This window comes from Erythrolamprus reginae, chromosome 9, assembly GCF_031021105.1.
Source record: "Erythrolamprus reginae isolate rEryReg1 chromosome 9, rEryReg1.hap1, whole genome shotgun sequence".
Taxonomy (NCBI): domain Eukaryota; kingdom Metazoa; phylum Chordata; class Lepidosauria; order Squamata; family Dipsadidae; genus Erythrolamprus; species Erythrolamprus reginae.
In genome coordinates this window covers 20,736,406-20,757,004 of record NC_091958.1, presented here as the reverse complement: position 1 = coordinate 20,757,004, position 20,599 = coordinate 20,736,406, and the positions used below count along the sequence as shown (strand labels likewise).

Below are 20,599 nucleotides of genomic sequence, written 5' to 3'. Positions count from 1 at the left end.
CCATGTAATTCTGGGAAATGATTGACTTCCTGGCCCTTGACTCTGTCACAGGAGGAAGAAAGTTTATCTCCCCCTCCCCCCAAAAAATGCCAACTCACATTTTTCTATTTTCTTGGTGGCATCTTTTTGAATCTTTCTTTGTTTTGCCTCTCTTCTGAATCTAAATTGTGAAATTAAGCTGCACTAATCTGATATGAAGATTTCTGAGTATAATAATTTATTCTGAACTTTTCATTATTGAGACATTTGAAAGAACATCAACCCAACAGTTATTCATTCTGGTTGTCCTCAGCTTGCTATTTAAGCAGACACTGAGCACAAAGATTTGGCAACATCCAAAATTGTGTTAATCTTACCCTTATGTGATTTTTTTTCCTAAGAAAATATTTTTAAGACTTCAAGGGGTTTGCAATTGCACACTATTACTCACGCTATTCCATAGCTGTCTGTCTGTTTATCTATCTTGATTTGGTGTCAATGTGGTGTATCAATATGTAGGTCTTCAAAGCATGTTCAATTAAAGCAAATTGATGAAATATGCTGGCAATTTTTATTTTATTGTCACAGACTGTTCCATCATCCCAGTTTCTCAGGTCGCTTCCATTCCCAATATGAAAAAGATCCTTAGGAATTGGACAAGAGAGAGAAGGCTATAAAGACTATACTGTGGTACCTCTACCTAAGAATGCCTCTATTTACAAACTTTTGTAGATAAGAACTGGGTGTTCAAGACTTTTTTGCCTCTTCTCAAGAACCATTTTCCACTTACAAACCCAAGCCTCTGAAACTGTAACCAGAAAAGGCAGGGAGAAGCCTCCATGGGGCCTCTCTAGGAATCTCCTGGGAGGAAACAGGGCCAGAAAAGGTGGGGAGAAGCTTCCATGGGGCCTCTCCAGGAATCTCCTGGGGGGAAACAGGACTTCCACCCTCCCTGTGGTTTCCCCAATCACACACATTATTTGCTTTTACATTGATTCCTATGGGAAAAATTGCTTCTTCTTACAAACATTTCTACTTAAGAACCTGGTCATGGAACAAATTAAGTTCGTAAATAGAGGTACCACTGTACCCGTATATTTCTTTTTATTGCATTTGGTCCACTACTAAAATCAATAGTCCAGGAAAAAGGATGTGCGGGGAGGATACCAGAATATTGATTTTGTTTTATTTAGATTACATTTTAGCTTATTAGTTTGACTGCCTTGAAGAAAAATAATAGATTTTTGCCCACTATTTATCTGACCCACCTCAGTGCTAAGCTAAATTTCTGATATATTGGGGTGGGTGGGTGGAATAATCCCCTGCCTCATTTGCAGATCTTTTAAAGTATTTTATCACCTGTTCATATGGGAAAATGGTATATTGGAAACCTTTCTGTCACTCCATGTCATGTCCAATAAAGATGTATGAATCAGACTTAAACCAAATAATTATGTTCTTTTCTGAAACAGGTTGTTAAAAATTCATTTAAAATAGCTCCATCTGTTTTCTCTCACAACTTTCCCTAATGTAAGAAGCTTTTGGACATGCTTCCCTATAGCTTTTTTTTTAATTGCATTCCCTGAAAAAAAGAGTTTTAATGAAAATTTTCCCCATTATTCCATTTGCAATAAATTTCTCTCAAAGATGCTTTTTTAAAAGTTAACAACTCTGATGTGAAATCTTTACAATCCATAAATATTAAGAGTCAAGAAAAATTTGAAGTTTTGATTCAGTTAGGGAAAAAATGATCCAATCCTAGTGATTTAAGCAAGCAAGTAAGAAGAGGATATTTTCAATAATTTATTCTCGCTGCTTAAAATTAGTTCCTCTGTAGGTCACATAATCAGGAAGAAAAAAGGTGACAGATTAAGAATGAAGAAATAAAAGAAAATAACTTTCCTTTAGAAAATACTTTGTGGATTTTTATTTTATTTTATGACTATTATTATTTGCATAGGCCCCCAAACCTTTTCTAGCATATTTGCAAAATTTGATCTAATTTGGTTTCATTTTTGGACAGCTATCCTCTGAAAGACAAACAATTGGACAAAGTTCTCAAGCACTCTTTTTCCCCCGCTTTATTTAATTAAACAGTTCAAACTTTTTTTAAAAAAACCAGAAAAAAATATAAGCTGTAAAGCAACAAAATTACATGACAAGAACCTTTGCATAATTTATTTCCAACATTCTTTGGGCTGGAAAGTGTACAAAGAAAACAATTGTGTGCGTGTGAAGCAGCTGTCCGAGCTGTCTAAACTGATCCAATTTGATTTTATAATTTATCTTGATTTGCTAGTTGATGTCAGGAAGGCAAGTCCGAAGAAATCTTCTCTGCTTTGTAGGCAAGACATTCATTTAAGAATGTATTTTTCACAGGTGGATTTTTGCTTTGCCTAGTTAAGAAGAAAAAAAGCTGATAACTAGGCTGGGGCAAAGTCTGTTTTGGTAGCGCTTAGAAAACAGCCCTTGAAATCAGTGCTGGTTTTTGGGTTTTTTAAAGAATCCTAACATCCATTCAAAAATCAACAAACTTCTGAAAGTAGAGGCAGTGTCTTCCCAGGGACAGGCAAGGGGGGATTAAAAGAATAAAATAAATCAAGAAAGCACTAAAGTCACATGGTTGCATTCTCACCTATAATGGAATGTGTTAGATGACTTTGGAGAAAGAGGGAAAGGGATGCCAGGTGCAGTGATGGGCTTCTAGGGTCAGGTATGCAGAACCGGTAGAATTTTTTTTTTTCCCCTTCTGGACTCTGGATATGTTTTCTTCTATCGCAGTAAATGAGGTTGAATGTGTATACTTTAAGAAGAACTGTGCGTGTGTGTTTGTGTGTACATACACATACAGTTTATGCAGTAGATAATGTATATTTTTGTGTGCCTGTGCAATATGTATGTACACATATGGCGTATATACATAGAATTAAATAGTATATTTTGGATGTTCAGTAATAGCAAATAGATAGGGAAATTGTATCTCTTTGAGGCGAGGAAAGGCCAGGCACCCTAACCCTAAGCCAAACCTTTGACGTGAGTGACGTCAAGTTGGCCACCTTTAAGCCAGTCACATGACCTTTAAGCCACCCACTGGTTACATGATTGTCAAGCCACTCCCACTTGGTCACATGGCCAGCAAACTACACCCACAAAATAAGCCACGCCTACAGTGTGGTAGTAAAAAAATTACAGCCCTTTACTGTGCCAGGGGTCTCCAACCTCTGCAACTTTAAGACTAGTGGACTTCAACACCCACAGTTCCTTTGCTGCCTGAGGAACTCTGAGAGTTGGAGTTCACAAGTCTTAAAGTTGCCGAGATTGGAGACCAGTAGCCTAGGAGACAATCAGAAAAGAGAGGCAGGAGACCCTCTGTGACTAAATGTCAAAGGTAAAAAAAAACTATGGAGGACCTTGATTATCAAGCTGTTAAAAGTGACAGCAGGAAGTTCGTACTTTCAGAGCAAGATTCTGTGAAGGTAGCCTTTAAAATAAAGTAGAATTAGTTTGTCTAGCTGTGAGCCCTGCCTGCTTAACCTGGAACGTTGCAAGTCTGAAAGTACAAAAGTGCAAAAACTTCTCCTTGCTTTTAAGTACAACTCAAAGTACAACACTTCCAGTGTAACTTCGGTAATAACACTAACATTCTGCTCCCAATTGTGGTCATTAAGTCAAGAATTACCTGTATACACCCGACTGCTTCATAAAAGGCCCTGGGAATCTTTCATGTAGTGCATAGATACCTAATGGCCAGGCTGCCCTGTTTCAAGGTTCGGTTCCAGAAAGGTGCTTCAGAGTAGTACAGGGCCATGAATGCAGCCATGCAATCTTGAGAGAAGATACAGCTGTTTTAAAGTTATAGACAAAAGTGATGGCAAATCTATGGCATGCGTGCTACAAATTGAGCCATGTCAGTGGCCATGTGATCTCAGGTACAGTGTGCATACGCACACCAGCCAGCTGATTTTCGGGCCTCTGGGGATGTGAGGAATGTCATTTTTGCCCTCTCCAGGATCCTAGAATTGCTCGGAAGCCTGGGGAGAGCAAAAAAACCCCAGGATTTTTATTGTATTCTATTGTATTGTTTTTATTGTTGTAGGCTGCCCCGAGTCTTACGGGATTGGTGACATAGAAGTTTAATCAATTAAATTAAATTACTTCCAGTCCAACCGGACGTTGCCTCCGCAGAGCTTCCAGGGGGGTAGGGAAGGCCATTTTCACCCTTCCCATGATCCCCAGAAGCCTAGGGAGAGCGAAAAATGGGTGTGGTATTGTGTGCTAGGAGCAGGATGTGTGTGTCACATGTTCAGACCACCCCCATATGGAATTATGGGTGTGGGCACATGTGCGTGCAACATCCCCCCCCAACCTGCTTCACCCTTTTGGCAAGTGAACCCAAAAAAGTTTGCCATCACTGAGCTATATTCCTGTCTCCATACACATTTATATGGAAACCACATCCATAATGTTGCACAAATGATAATATCCTGTGGCTTTGGCTTTGCTTAAAAAATATTTTGTAAAATGAAGGTTATTATTGCTGAAACTCAGGTTTCTCTTTTCTGTTCTGGAGCAAAAAAAAAATTGAAACTGACCCCCTCCCCCCAGGCTTTCCACTTTTGTCTCTAATTACTTCATTTCTTCATCAGAAGTTTTTTAATGAGAGAATTTGCTGTGCTACGTTAGGCTGGAAGGAGGGAGATGGTGAAATGTGGCAAGGGTGTCTCCCAACGTGTCTTCTCCTCTCCCCCCCCCCCGAGAACATCTTTAATTATTATGTATTGAAAATGACACACAATATAATTTAACATTATTTTAATAGTGATTCATAAATCACATTTTGATGCATATTTTGCCCTTTTTCCTCCAATAGTGGATTAGACCAATAAAGTTGAACTCGTAAATGTGATACTTTCTAGGTGAATAATAATTTATGAGCCAATCTCTTTTTCCACTTATGGTATATAAGAAGATGTGTTCAAGTGTTCCATTTTTCATTCTGAAGCCAATATTTTTTTTTGCCTGCCTCCCATCTATATTCTCAAACATTGCAGTTCTATTTAGTTTTTAAAAAACAGTGTTTCTTAAATAGTGGAGTGCCCTCCCCTCCCGGGGTGGGTGGGTGGTGCAGCAATACCAGGGGAGCAGTGACTCCAGGGAATGTGGGATTTTTTGCTATAGGGAGTAGAGGAATTTTTGCACCAAACAATAGCACAGAGCGCAGAGCAGGAGATATGAAGTGCAGATAACAAACCCTTAAGAGACACCGTGGAAAAATGTTTAACAGGGATGAAAAGAAGGGAGGAGAGAGATGGAGATAATGTGACAAACGTAAGTCTCCCAAAAGCTAAGATGAGGAAATATGACAAAGCATATGTAGCACTTGGCTTCACTCTGACTGCGGTGGGAGACGAGGAAAGGCCAGTATGTTTACTATGTCTAAAAATGTTGGCAGTGGACAGCATGAAGCCAAATAAATTAAGGCGTCATTTAAACACTTTACACTTGTGTTTGTGAAAAATCTAAAGTTTTTTTCAGTAAAAATGTGCTGAATAGTGTAAACTATCGTCCTGGCAAAGAGTTGGAGGGGGCGCGAAATGTTTACTTCTTCCTGGAAAAGGGGGGGGGGGCTAACAGAAAATAATTGAGACACACTGCTTTAAAACATACCAGTTAACTGTGAAAGCTAGTTTGGTGTAATATTGATTAGGCTAGAAAACAGGAAGTTGAGAGTTCTAATCACACTTTAGACACAAAGCCAGCTGGGTGACCTTAGGCCAGTCACTCTGTCTCAGTCCTAGGAAGGAGGCAATGATAAGCCACATCTGAAACTGTGGCAAGAAAACTGCCAGTTTTGTCCAGCACATGTCAAGAGTCAATAATGACTCACACACAAACACACACACACAAAACCCCCCACAAAGCAAATCCACTCAACTGGATGTTATTGGATGAGGAGATACTGTAAAACAGGGATGTGAAACTCACGTTGTCATGGTAGCATCACGTCAGGACGTTTTTTCCCCCTTCGTTAAACCGGGCGGGGCCAGAACATGACGTATCTGGCCCGCAGGCTGTGAGTTTGACACCCCTGCTGTAAAACATGTGCTATCCCTGTAAAACCAGGGTTTAAGTCAAGAAGGTTTATACAGGTCATAAAAAGGGCCTTGAATTGTACTCAGCAGCCAATGTTTCATATAGGCAATAGGAAAAGTTACAATGAACTGATTTTTAAAGAGGCAATCTCTACACCAGTGATGGCAAACCTATGGCATCGGTGCCGCAGGTGGCACACGGAGTCATATCTGCTGGCACGTGAACTGTTGCCTTAATTCAGTTCCAATGTGCATGTGTGTGTCAGCCAGCTCATTTTTGGCATGCCCAAAGGCTCTGGGAGGATGTTTTTGGCTTCCAGATAGCCTACGGAGGGGAGGGGGAGGACATTTCTACCCTCCCCCGGCTCCAGGGAATCCTTTGGAGCCTGGGGAGGGCAAAACACCAGCCTACTACCCTGTTTCCCCGAAAGTAAGGCATGTCAGAGTTTTTGCAGAATTTGCTAATATAAGGCACCCCCCGAAAATAAGGCGTAGTCAAGTTTACATACGGTACAGTGGAAAAACATACGGTACCATTCAAAGCTGTTCATAGCAGTACTGTAATAATGTGGCGTCCCCTGCTGGCCCCTTCCATTGCTTTGTACCATTCAGTACAGCAGACACAGTCTGCTGCTGTCTCACCGCCATTACAGTCTCCACTACAGTGCGTAGATTGTAGTTCCTCTGGTGGCTGGAAGCTGCAATAGCAGGAGTATACTGTTGTACCATATAAGTGCCGTCGTTTGTGTGTGTGTGTGCCATACTGACAGGTACTGTACCGTAATCAGTGTACCGTACGGTACACTTTCTTTGGGGGTGTCAGCTTTATTTACTGCCTCCCCTGGTGAAATTTTGCTTCCTGCGCATTTATGCGCAGAATTTGTCTTATTTGATAAATATAAGGCACCCCCCGAAAATAAGACGTAGCACAACCTTTGGAGCAAAAATTAATATAAGACAGTTTCTTATTTTCAGGGAAACATGGTAGGCCCACTAGAAGATAGGAAACAGGCCATTTCCGGCCTTCAGAGGGCCTCCAGGTGGCAAGAGAATCTGTTTTCACCCTCCCCAGGCATTGAATTATGGATATGGGTACTTGTGCATGTGTGATAGCGCACGCCCATGTTCTTTCAGCACCTGAGGGGAAAAAAGGTTCGCCATCACTTCTCTACACACTATAACGTTTGAAGTCTTTCTGTCAATAACGGGCTTCCACCGATACGGATAAGGATGGTGCACTAGTAGTGAAAATAGACCTGCACATGCAGCTTTGTTTTTGCTGCGGGTGCACATGTGCGTCCCAGCAAGATTTTGCTTCTGTGCCTCCGCAGGAAGCAAAATATCACGAGGGGATGCGCGCAAGAGAGAGATGTTGGTGATTTATTTAATGCCTCCCCTGGTGAGATTTTGCTTCCTGCGCATTTATGTGCAGAAGCAAAATCTCACTGCAAATCTGCGCACGCAGCATACCAGTAGCAGCAGAATCAGGAATCCGCTCCTGCTTTCAGTCAATGGGGAAGCCAGATTCACTTAAAAACTACTGTGTTTACTCAAAAATAAGACCCCGTTTTTAATAAACTTGACTTTGCACAACACTCAGCAGTTTCCCCATAAGGTGGCAGATCCCTCACAGGCAGAGGTGGGTTGTTCCTAGTTTGAACCAGTTCTATAGAACCAGTAGTGGGGAATTTCCCCCTGCTCGCTGAACCGGGAGTGATCGCCGGTTGGCCACACCCCTGAACTGGCTCTAGTGGCAGAGCCTTTTTGCCTCTGTGCATGCGCAGAAGCTTTTTTTTTCCTTCTACAAATTGTTTTGGGCACTGTGCATGCGCATGCATGATGCGTGATGTGCACTTGCCTGCGCAGCATGGAAGGAAGCAAACTGATGGCAAGGAAAGTTAGAACTCACACCTGTTCACAGGTAATCCTCAAATTATGACAAATTTTTAGCAACCCTTCAACATTGAAAAAAGTGACTTATAACCAGTCCTTGCACTTACGACCATTGCAAGCATCCCATTGGTGACATGATCAAAATTTGGGTGTTGACAACCAATAAGAATTTACAACGGTGGCAGCTTCCTAGGGTCATATGATCCCCCTTTGCAATCTTCCCATAAACGAAATCAATGAGGGAAGATGGATTCACTTAATGACTGATTAATGTTAAATGAATCATTTAACTGTGACAAAAAAATTAAAAAATTGGAAATAACTCACTTAACAACCGCCTTGCTAAGCAATGAAAATTTTAACTCCAATTGCAGTCCATAAATTGAGGACATCCTGTAAGGGAGAGGCAGAGGAGGCTTTCAGCAGTTTCCGACCAGTTCTGGAGAACCGGTAGCAGAAATTTTGAGTAATTTAGAGCAGTGTTTCCCAACCTTGAAAACTTGAAGATATCTGGACTTCAACTCCCAGAATTCCCCAGCCAGCAAATGCTGGCTGGGGAATTCTGGGAGTTGAAGTCCAGATATCTTCAAGTTGCCAAGGTTGGGCAACACTGATTTAGAGAACCAGTAAATATCACCTCTGACTGGCCCCACCCTCATCTATTCCCTGCCTCCCAAGTCCCAGCTGATCGAGAGGAAATGGGGATTTTGCAGTATCCCTTGCCTGTCACACCCACCAAGCCACACCCACAGAACCCACCACTAGGAAGAAGGATATTATTTCTATTGGATTGGGGGCTGTAGGTGGTTTTGGGTGGTATGTTAGAGGCAGCAATTCAAAAGTCAAAGGTGGTAGATCCAACCAGAGCATTGGCTCAGAGGCAGCAATTCAAAAGTCAAAGGTGGTAGATCCAACCAGAGCATTGGCTCAGAATTTTTTAAGAATAAAATGGGTACCTCGGCAACAACAAGATTTGTTTGTAAATCCATTTAGCTTTATGCACAAAAAAGATAGACAAGGAGCCTCGGTGGCACAGTGGTTAGAGTGCAGTACTGCAACCTACTTCTGCTGATCACCGGCTGACAGCAATTTGGCAGATCAAATCTCACCAGGCTCAAGGCTGACTCAGCCTTCTGTCCTTCCAAGGTCAGTAAAATGAGGACCCAGATTGTTGGGGGTGAGAGGCTGACTCTGTAAACTGCTTAGAGAGGGCTATAAAGCACTGTGAAGTGGTATATAAAACTAAGTGCTATTACTCACCGTGGAACCCAAAACATATTTTGCACACCCCTGTCATACTCCCCTAAGGAATTCCTTTATTTCAAGATGCTTTTAAGCAAAGTTTGGGCAGTCTTCTTCTCTTCCTACCTCAGTTTCTTCATGATGTGTGGATATTACCACCATTGGAGTTTTAAAATACACAGAGAGATTTATAACTGTCTTCTAAATCAAGTCGGGCATTCTAGGATGGTTTAAGCTGCTTTGAGAGTCTCATTGTAGAGCTCTACAATTGTACCATCAGAATTCAGTAGCAAATGGCCAGACATCAGAAGCACAGTTTCCTATGAGAAACAAAGGACACAAATTACTTTAGGCTTCCAGTTAAGTCACCCAATTAAACTAAAAATGTTCTGCAGACCCATCCTCAGTCCAAAAGTGGTGCCATGACAAAAGCACATGACATGTGGTGGTTGTGCCCTGAAGCAAAAAAATATTGGACTAAAATTCGTAACTGGTTGCACGAAATGCTAGATAAAACTGTAGAATATGTCCCTGAATTTCTTCTATTAGGCATAAATAAGGGAAAATATCCTCAAAATATCAAATATCTAACATTACGTATTACAACAACGACCAGGATTGTGTATGCGCAATATTGGAAATACTTCAACATGCCCAGGGAAAATATGATAATTAAGAAGATATGTGACTATGCCGAAATGGACAAATTAACTATTGAACTTAAAGGACAAAAAGACTCAGAATATTACGACATATGGACAAAATGCTATAATTGGGCCAGGAATAGGAAATTGAAGAGACAGTGTGGGACAAAGATATAGGATTAGAAAATACGGAGAAATGATGTATAAATTGCATAAATACAACAATAATATGCACATATGGCTGTAGATCTGTTTAAAAATGATGTGTAAAATGTGAAAATTGATTTTTAAAAATTAAAAAAAACAGCACATGACCCAATCTCTGGCCCGCATAGCAGAGCCTCCTTTCATGCATCCCCTTGGGTCAAGTTCTCCATAGTCTTCTGCTGGCCCACCTTTATATGTTACTCACATACATTTCCGCGGGGACCCAGCCAGCCTCGTGGATACAGTCATGAAAACAATTCCACCTGGGAGGAAGTGCTCTGGACTACAAAGCTGCCACTTCCCATCCGAAGCTCGTGAAGACGATGATCTCCTGATCATTCCATTGTTCCCCAAACAGGTGACCGGGAAGATAAAAGCCTGTGAATCATCCCAGTTGGATCTAGGGAAGAAGAAAAAAAGGAACACGGGGACCATTAAAACGCTTGTCCTTCTGACCCGAAGATCAGGCTCAGGACAACTGCGGGATGTGGAGTTCACTTTGTCAAAGCCACAGAAGGAAAATGCAGATGGGTGTTTATTTCCCTTATTAAGGAAGGGACGGCAGTTTGGAGTGTCCTGCCAATACCAAGAATATGGCTTTCCTGGAAATGGGTGTTGATTCAAATGACTCTCCGTGCAGTGAAAAATAAAAACCTCCTCACTTGCCAAACTGGCAATGATAGCCGGATGGCCATGCCCCCCAAACCTTGTCCTCTGGTCGCCACTCCTTGAAAGTGTTGGGCAAAGAACTCCCTGGGCATGCGCAAAGGGTCATTTCCCTGACTTGACGCATTTCTGAAGTGATGCAAACCTATACAAATTAGGCGAAACCACACTCACCATGAGTGACTGTGAAAGGGATCTTGGAGTCTTATTGGGTAGCCAGCTAAACATGGGCCAGCAATGTGCAGCAGCGGCTAAAAAAGCCAACACAATCCTAAGCTGCATGAACAGGGGGATACACTCCAAGACCAGAGAGGTAATAATACCACTCTATAAGGCCCTGGTCAGACCGCACCTGGAGTATTGCATCCAGTTCTGGTCACCACACTTCAAAAAAGATATAGAGACTCTAGAGAGGGTGCAGAAAAGAGCAACTAAAATGATAAGGGGACTAGAGACCAGGTCATACGAGGAAAGGTTGCTGGAACTGGGCATGGATAGTCTAGTAAAAAGAAGGGCTAGGGGGGACATGATAGCTGTATACAGGTACTTAAGGGGTTGCCACGGAGAGGAGGGGGACACACTGTTTTCCAGGGCACCAGAGGGCCGGACGAGGAACAACGGTTGGAAACTGACCTAGGAAAGATTCAACCTGGAGATAAGAAAGAATTTCCTGACAGTGAGAGCGATCAACCAGTGGAACGGCCTGCCAGCGGAGGTTGTGGACTCCCCAACTTTGGACATTTTCAAGAGGAGATTGGACTGCCATTTGGCTGGCGTGCTGTAGGATTTCCTGCTCAGGCAGGGGGTTGAACATGATGACCTGTAAGGTCCCTTTCAGCTCTAATAATAAATAAATATGGAAGGTAAATGAACACCACCCCTGCCTTTACCATAAAGCAAAGTTCACCACTATGCTATCCATTATTTCTGCCCCCCCGCCCCCCCATTTTCATTCCATTTCATGGAAAATAAAATTGCTATTGAACTCTTCTTTCCCGCCCCAACTTTAAATTGAGAGTTGTTGTGGTGGTGGCGTTGGTGGTGCTTGATTCTCAAGGGTTGGATCCAATGTTCTGCTTTCTACTATAGTGGCATCATGTTGAAGAAGTGTGGTACAGTGGTACCTCTACTTATGAACTTAATTAGTTCCGTGATCAGGTTCTTAAGTAGAAAAGTTTGTAAGAAGAAGCAATTTTACCCATAGGAATCAATGTAAAAGCAAATAATGCGTGCGATTGGAGAAACCACAGGGAGGGTGGAGGCCCTGTTTCCTCCCAGGAGATTCATAGAGAGGCCCCACGGAGACTTCTCCCCGCCTTTTCTGGCCCTGTTTCCTCCCAGGAGATTCCTAAAGAGGCCCTGCAGTTAAATTATTCACAGCAGCTGTTCAGTCATTCATGCAGTCATTAAGTGAATCCATCTTCCCCTATTGATTTGCTATGGGAAGATTAATAATAACAACAGAGTTGGAAGGGGCCTTGGAGGTTTTCTAGTCCAACCCTCTGCTTAGGCAGGAAACCCTACACTACTCCAGACAGATGGTTATTCAACATCTTCTTAAAAACTTCCACTGTTGGAGCATTCACAACCTCTGTGGGCAAACTGTTCCACTGATTAATTGTTCTAACAGTCAAAAAATTTCTCCTTAGTTCTTATTGATGTAAGTAGGTATTTTAGTTTGTCTATAAGCAAGGAGCAAGTTCCAATTGTGTGAGGATTTTGTAAAATGTTTACATTTTTAATATTGTAAACAGCCCAGAGTTATCCTGCGGTAAGATGGGAGGTCAATATGAAATAAACTGTTTAGAAGCAACTCCATATGTGTTTCTTGTTTTTTGGGGGGGGTCTGGACATGTGCCCGTAAACCAAGCCAGCATGACTAACACAAATTATATCCCGAACATCATTGGCAACCTTTTGTCATGATGCAACTTACTTAATTAACGTCATTTGTTTAATGACATCATGGTGCGCATGACATCATCATTTGTGGTTCTTGGAGTTGTAGTTTAGCAGCCCCTGCAGGCAGGTTATGTTCTAAAGCACTATGGAAACTAGCAAGAGAAACAAAAACCTGTTTATAGAGAGTACAAAAATTGGGGGGAGTTGCAAAACAAATTTCAAAACAGTGCTGATATTTTTTATATATTTTTTTTAAATCTTACCTGCTCATGTCCTAATAGGAAAGAAAACAAGGTGCTAAAATGGAATCTGTGGCTGATACATTTTTGAGTTGATTGATATGTATCCAGTTGCTGAAATTTCAAGGATCTAGCATGTAGAAACAAATTATGACATTTGGTAAATATGGATATTCCCAAAGTGAACAACATTGTCTACAGAAGGATAAAATTGTGTTAAATATGGTAGGATTAAAGGCATTTTTCATTTCAGTCACCTGCAGAGTCCCATTTTCCATTCTTATATTCACACAAGGAGAAATGTTCTAATTCTAATTGTAGCATATTTGTTCCCAGTGTTTACCTGTGATACTTAAAATAAGTTCTTCTGTAATCAACAGTTTACATATTGTGAATTTAGATATTTCTTGGGTTTCAGAATTTAACATTTGTTCCCAAACTTAGCTTTGATATGAAATTAGTGCTGGATTTGTTATAGATGTTCTGTAGACTGATGTGTAATGAACACTATACTTTAATGTAGCATTTACATAAAGGAGTCATTCAGACATTCAAGTATGACTACAAACAGGAAGTGATTCCTCAGTGGTTGTGCTTGATTTTATTGGTTTGGTTTGGTTTGGTTTGGTTTGGTTTGGTTTGGTTTGGTTTGAGATTTGATTTGATTTGATTTGATTTGATTTGATTTGATTTGATTTGATTTGCCACACACTTCATCGTGCCTTTGAGCAATTCACAGAATTTAAAAAAATGTATCTTAAAAAATTTATAGATAGAAAATGTTATATAACAATTGGCAATCAGAGACTATTTGTTACCCATTTCATTTTGGGTTTGCAATTTGCAGTTTTCCTTGCAGAGAATATAGAACTGCTGCCAATTGCTGAATTTATCCTCAAACAATAATTCTGGGATATTAGAAATAATATGTTTAGAATTATAATTGTTCAAATGTCTAAATATTCTGCTTATTGATCTTCATCATCTTGTTCTTTCATAGTTCAGAAATAAATGCAGGCATTGAGGAATCCAAGCATGACTGAGAACAATCATTTTCTATTTGATTACATTGTGTTCTTCAGATACCTTTTTACTAATGATCCTTTATGTTTTATTTAGAAGGGAAAGAGACATCTGAGAACATTCATTTTCTAATTGTAAATAGAGAGCAGAGATTCCATAAAAATAACACCATTTATTCAACAACTGAAATGGAATTTAGTGAGCAATAAAGAAATATTCCATCGAATATATAAGCAAAACCCAAGAGTGAAAATAAACCTATTTCGAAAACAAAATGTATCCTAAAACTGAAACAGGATAAGCTTCCCTCACTAACAAAAGATTTACTTAAGATTAGATGAGGCATCAAACCCATCAAATGAGTATTATATAAAAGTAAAAAAAAAAAAATTTAAATTGCTGCTATCTAGTGATTATTGCAAGTTTTATAACTCAGGCGTGGAAACCCTCACGAAAGATGTTGCGGAAAAAATTATTTACAAAATTGGAAGTGATGTAATGGACAGAGAGGGGGAGAGAGAAAGGAAATGATGATATGGTATCTAGAATTTGTTGTGGGGGGAGGGTTAGGTAGACTTTTCTGTGCCTGTAAAGGAAATTATAAAAATACAGTTTTCTAACATTTATAGGCAGAAAAAATGATTCAGACTCAGTAAATGCAAGAAATGGCAAAAGAAATAATGGATATTATTCTGATTATGATTCAATACTGACTTTTTTATATATATACACACGTTTATCTCTGTTGTTGACTTGAAAGACAATGGATTTAATTCCACTAACAAGAACAATTCCCATTATTGCTCAGAACATTTCCACAGAAAAAAAGGGCGAGATGGTCTATTTTAATCACTCAAATTCTCTTCACTCACTAGCCCTGCTTTCCTGATCTTCTAGTAGAAAGAAGCCTTTGGTGGTGGTGGTCGGGGTGCAAGGGCAGATTGCAAAAGCAAGGGAAATGAAAAAAAAATGGTCATGTCCTTTTCCATCATGAAAAGTACTGCATTTTTCAGAGTATAAGACAGGATAAGACACACTTTAGTTTGGGGGAGGAAAATAGTGGGGGGAAATCTGCCTACAAGATATTCATCTGGCTAGCATCCAGCATTCATCTGGCTAGCCTGGTCAGCTTCAACACATTATTATATCCCCTGGTTAGAGCTGAAAAAACCTTCTTTGGAGCGAGTAACAATGAAAAAGCCTGCAAGACGGTAAAAGCTGGAAAGATTGTTAGCACCTTATTAGGGCTGGGGGGGGAGAGAAATCTTAGTAAAAGCTACATTCGGAATATAAGACACATCCAAATTTTCAGTCTCTTTTAGGGGCAAAAAGGTGTGTCTTATACTCCAAAATATACGCATCTCTATTAGACTGAAATCTTCATCAAGTCCTGCCTTCCTTTTCTCATTCCTTCCCTATTCCCTAATCAGAGAACATACTGATCTGAAACTGACTTCATTTATTATTATTATTATTATTATTATTATTATTATTATTATTATTATTATTAATTAGATTTGTATGCCGCCCCTCTCTGCAGACTCGGGGCGGCTCACAACAGTGATAAAAAACAATATGTATTGACAAATCTAATAATTTAAAATCTAAAATAGCAATTGTACATTTAAAAAATCTAAAAACAAGGAACCCCAATATAAAAAACATACATACATTTAGGATTTCGTTCGATGCTAAGGAGACATTATCGGATAATTGGAGGAAGTCTAAACCAGAGCACAAACAGTGATTGGTCGGCTTGAATTTCCTTCCCTCAACACTCTTCCTATCTCTCTGTCCTATGAAACCCTTGTTTAGTGACACATATGTTGTTTTCTAGCAGTTGGCAAAAAAAAAAAAAAAAAGCCGGGCTTGAAACATCTGGGATCTGGTTCTAAGATGTACTTTAGATATACTCAGATATTAAAATGTTCAATTCAGTTTAATTTGCTAAGCTTTAGAAACCAGAGATAAGGAGCTTCCAGACCGTGTAGACTCTTCAAATCTGCTTAGATTTGAATTACTGAAATTCAGTATATAATTAGGCATGGGGTTTGTTTTTTTAATTTTGATTTTTATTAATTCCAATGGGATTTAAGCACACTTGACATGTTACAGAACGAAGGGCATCCGCTTCAGGAAAGAAGATATAATAGGTATTTACTTTGGTTTCCATTCAGTTTGAACCCAATCTGCTACAATCAAACCAAGCTGCTAATTTACCCCAAACAAGAAACAGAATTAGCCACAAAATTAAGAAATCAAAATTTATGTCCATATGATGCAATCCTGCAGGAGAAATTGCTAGAGGTGTTTAAATGCTATCTCTTCTTGTACTGATTCTGAATTAGATCTGGACATTTCTGTTTATTAAATGCAAACAGAAAGATTGACAAGGCAAATTAAGTTCATACAGATTAACTCATCTTATTTATTTTTTTCTCACTTAGCCACAGTGAGATAAAACTGCCTGTATCTTTGTCTATCCCTTCCTGCCAGAAGCAAACTAGAATTTATTGGACATATGTTTGCATTCCACTTAATAAAATAATGCGCCAATATTTTTCAGATCAACTTTGTTAGTAATTCATGAAGTGACTATTTATGCTAATCATAAAATGTTTGCAGGCCTAATGTAGTGCATAAATCTGAATGCAAAATGTGTAGTTATTAACCAAAATATAAGGTGAAACAAACACTAAATTATAGTCAGAAAAAGACATGTGTGTGTATGTGTGTGTGTGTGTAATCACATAATATAATATAATAATTTTCAAAGCGGGTTGTTTGGGGTCATCTACAACTTACTTAAAGAAAAAAGGATGAATAAATATTGAATTACAAGGACGATTATTCCCATCATAATTCACCTATTTGTAATGACTTCTCGTTATCGCAGGGAGGCTTCATAGCCATAGATGTGAAGGAGGACTCATTTCCTCAGCAATTTTACCCCTATCAGATTATCTCATCTGATTCCATTATTTCTTTCCCATAAATCTGCTAACCGTGATTTGTTATTTGTGGCCCTGTTAACGGATCTGAAGCACTGTTAAAAGGATTTATCTAGCTTTGTGTCTAAAGAGCAGTTGATGTCTTCAGCTTTTGTCACTCCCCGCGTTGGGAAATCAATTTGGTGGCTTTTCATACTTAAATTCAGTGGACACCACACTCAGTTCTGCCCCATAAAATAAGGCGCTGGATAAACAAAAGGTGCAGTAACTGTACTTAATGTGTTGGCCTTGATAAATGAGTTTGTTTAAGTCATAGCAAATGACACTCAAAGTCAATAGAACCCACAAGACTTATTATACTGGCCCCTTTTTTGCAAATCTTCCTTCTGCTTGTTTACTCAGCCAAGGAAGACCTGAAAATACACACTTGAGAGTTTTTCCCCTTTAATTTCTCAGTGATAAGTGGTGTGAAAAGAGGGTGCTTCTCTCTATACCGACCATGCTTATTTTACAAAATTTTGTATGTTTGCAAATGTGAGCACACACAGAAAGAGTGTATTTTGGAGATTATTATGACTGTAACTTTGTTGCTTGTATTCTTATAATTTATATTGAGTGATTCCCGGTATGATTTGATTGGTTATTTGTACCCTATGACTATCATCAAGTGGTGTATCTTATGATTCTTGACAAATGTATCTTTTCTTTTATGTTCACTGAGAGTATATGCACCAAGACAAATTCCTTGTGTGTCCAATTACACTTAGCATTAGCATTTAGACTGCTTCATAGTGCTTTTACAGCCCTCACTAAGCGGTTTACAGAATCAGCCTATTGCTCCCAACAATCTGGGTCCTCATTTTACCCACCTCGGAAGGATGGAAGGCTGAGTCAACCTTGAGCTGGTGGTGAACTGCTGAACTATAGCTAGCAGTTAGCTAAAGTAACCTGCAATGCTACACTCTAACCACTGCGCCACCCAGTGCTGCACTCCAACCACTGCGCCACGCCGGCTCCTATTGGCCACTTAGCCAATAAAAAACTCTATTCTCTTCTATTCTATTCTGAAGTGAAGCTCTCAGAAACCAAGTGCTTGAAAAGTACAGAGCACATTAAAGACAATTGGTTGAATCATCTCAACTCAATGGAAACAAAAACCCCAACTTGTGGTTGAGCAGGCTGAAGGAATTGAACTGTTGGTGCTTTGGTGGCTTGGTCACCTATAATGGACATGAAAATGTGCAGTTGCTTCAGAAGGAGTCCAGCCTTACCGGGAAATTGTTCAGATGCTCATTGTAAGCAGTTAAAACTACAGGACTATCCTGCCAATAGTGAGAGGAACAGAGTAGGGGTGGGGGAGAGAGAGAGAGAGAGAGAGAGAGAGAGAGAGAGAGACTGAGACTTCTGATTCTAAACCTCTATGTGTTTGTGCTACATACCAGCCAATATTTGACAGCTCCCTCATCTGTCATAGGTTAATAAGACTAATATGCACCTCCAGTAATTTGTCTTAATACTTTGGAGGTTTGAGCTCAGTCGTGTTTATAGCCCTCAGTTGCACTGCTATATCTCAGCACAGATTGTGCTAGCCAGATGTGGGGGGGGGGTTTGCATTCCCTGTTTTATCCTTCAGAGCTAACTGAGCTGAGAAACACCGAGAACAAGTCCTCGTTTTGTACAATATGTACAAATATATTACTTCAATGGCAAAGCTTCTCATTCAAAGGGTCCATTCCTCCCCAAAATGCCTGCTCCTCCTTTAAATGGAATGCCACAACTCTCATTTCTCCCCAATCTAAAAAAACCTAAAACAATCTATTGTAGTAGGTTCCGAAGAGCAAGGGGAAAGTAGGAGACAAGGCATGAATCTCTTTAGACTGACAATTCCTTTTTAAAAAAAAAAAATTAAATGTGTTTATTTACACAAACAAACAATAGAGTGACAATTCCTGTCCACACACCCCTATGATCGTGAATCAAACTGGGTGCATCGTATTCAACCTTTTCATAAATTCCATGTCTTGAGCTTCTTCTGGAAAGCACCTTTTCTTATTTAGGTGCTTCCAGTAAAGTGTTTTGACAACCTATGCCTGTAAGCATGCAGGTGCTTCCCAAATCAATGTGTGATGTATCCAACAGCCCAGCCACCTCTTTCAAACTCTTCGGTTGTTGTTACCAGTTAGCACAACTCCACTATAAGAAATTATCATGTCAAGACTGAGTGATGTCAGGGCATCCCTCCATCCACAGTCTCTTTTTGTCTTTGCTTTGCCAGCTTCAGATTTTGAGACTCTCGAGACTCTAAGAGAGGCCAAGTCCCCACAAGCAGAATCCTTAGAATTAAGCAAAGGCTGCTTCAGTAGGAAATTCAAAGGTTGGCCTGGAGGGAAGGATAGTTGAAGCCAATGTACTGGGGTGCAATGTTCATAAGGCTGGTTTAATATATGACTAAGTGTCCGGAGTCAGATTTCTGAGAATTACTTTTCAGATAAGCAGCTTTATAGCACTACATTTTCATCTGGCCTACCAGAGACATATCATTTATCACCAAATTGCTAGTAATTTTAATTCCTGCCATGAAGCCCGTTGGGAATCAAAGCTGAAAGGGGTTTTTAAAAAGATTTTTGTCCTATCTTAGAAAGAGGGAGAATCACAAATACACACACCCAACTCCTCCACAAAGTATCCAGACTAAGGAGAACCGCGTCCCCTTTGAGACTTACTTTCTAGAAATACACTTGGCAGGCCGTATCCTAAGTGGAGAAATCACATTTATAGGAAAACGTTAGTAAAACGCGCATCCTGTTATTAGCTCTAGTCCCAAAATAAACGATCCGGCCAAGCCATGACAAACGTCTCGGACGCGAAAGAGTTAATGTCAGACTGGTGCCGACGCTAAAAGGTCTTAACTTTTTTTTTTTAAACGAGTTTCTAGTATGGATCCCCCCCCCCCTCTAGAAAATTGGAAGCGGTCCAGCATGAAACCGATCTGGGACGAAAGGTGGCGCTGTCGAGGTTTGAAACGAGGAACGCGAGCAAACTTGGATTTTGTTTTAACTCGGTTCTTATTTTTTTGCTTTTAAATTTAAACACCTACCCACCCGCCCACCTCACGAAGCGAGAAAGAGCGCACGTGACTGCTTTTTTTTTTTTAAGTAATTAATTGAGCAGACCGCCCGTCTCCTGCAAATGCGAACCCCGGTTGTGTTGAAATCCAAAGTTTGCAGAACTTCTTAAGGCTCGCCTCCCTCCTCGGTTTTAATTCTCTCCCTTTCCTCTCCTGCCACCCTCCCGTCCCGAGAAAAAAGCCACTTCAAGCTTATGTTTAAAATCTAGGAGTTTAAAGGAACCAGAGAGGGGAAGGGAGAAGTAATCGATGGCGCTGGGGAGAAGAGCACATTCGTGGCTAGCATTTAAGCACTTGCCTTAACTTTCTCGACCTCTTACGGAGCGATCGATCAGAGGGAGGTCGGAACTAAAAAAAATTCCTAACTTTGCGCCGTAGTCCTGGACTTGGAAAACTCCGGGCAAAAAGCCCGAAAGCGCGGCTGAAGGCGTGCAAATGAAATAAAATAAATTAAAAACCCGGTTCGGGGATCCTGTCTGCGCTGGGGGGGGGGGGGAAGGTTCCGAATTCACTCCCTTTAGATCCCAAAGGGCTAAGGGGGGGCTCGGAAGCTCCCTTGCCCAGAAAGAAAAAGCTGAACAAACCGCAGAGTTATTTTGGGGGTCTCCAAGAGAGGCTGCTGGGACCTTCTGGG

General features: G+C 40.3%; 2 long non-coding RNA genes across 3 annotated transcripts in view; one reads left to right on the top strand and one right to left on the bottom strand.

The window, feature by feature from the left end:
• Window positions 1-20,599, top strand: part of LOC139171923 (uncharacterized) — a 429,008-nt gene that overhangs the window by 81,464 nt on the left and 326,945 nt on the right. The gene's annotated exons all lie outside the window — the stretch shown is intronic.
• LOC139171924 (uncharacterized) lies at window positions 2,038-8,445 on the bottom strand. Its single transcript, XR_011559820.1, has 2 exons — window positions 8,292-8,445; window positions 2,038-2,375 (listed from the first exon to the last, which is right to left on the bottom strand). It is a non-coding gene; the product is annotated as an uncharacterized lncRNA (long non-coding RNA).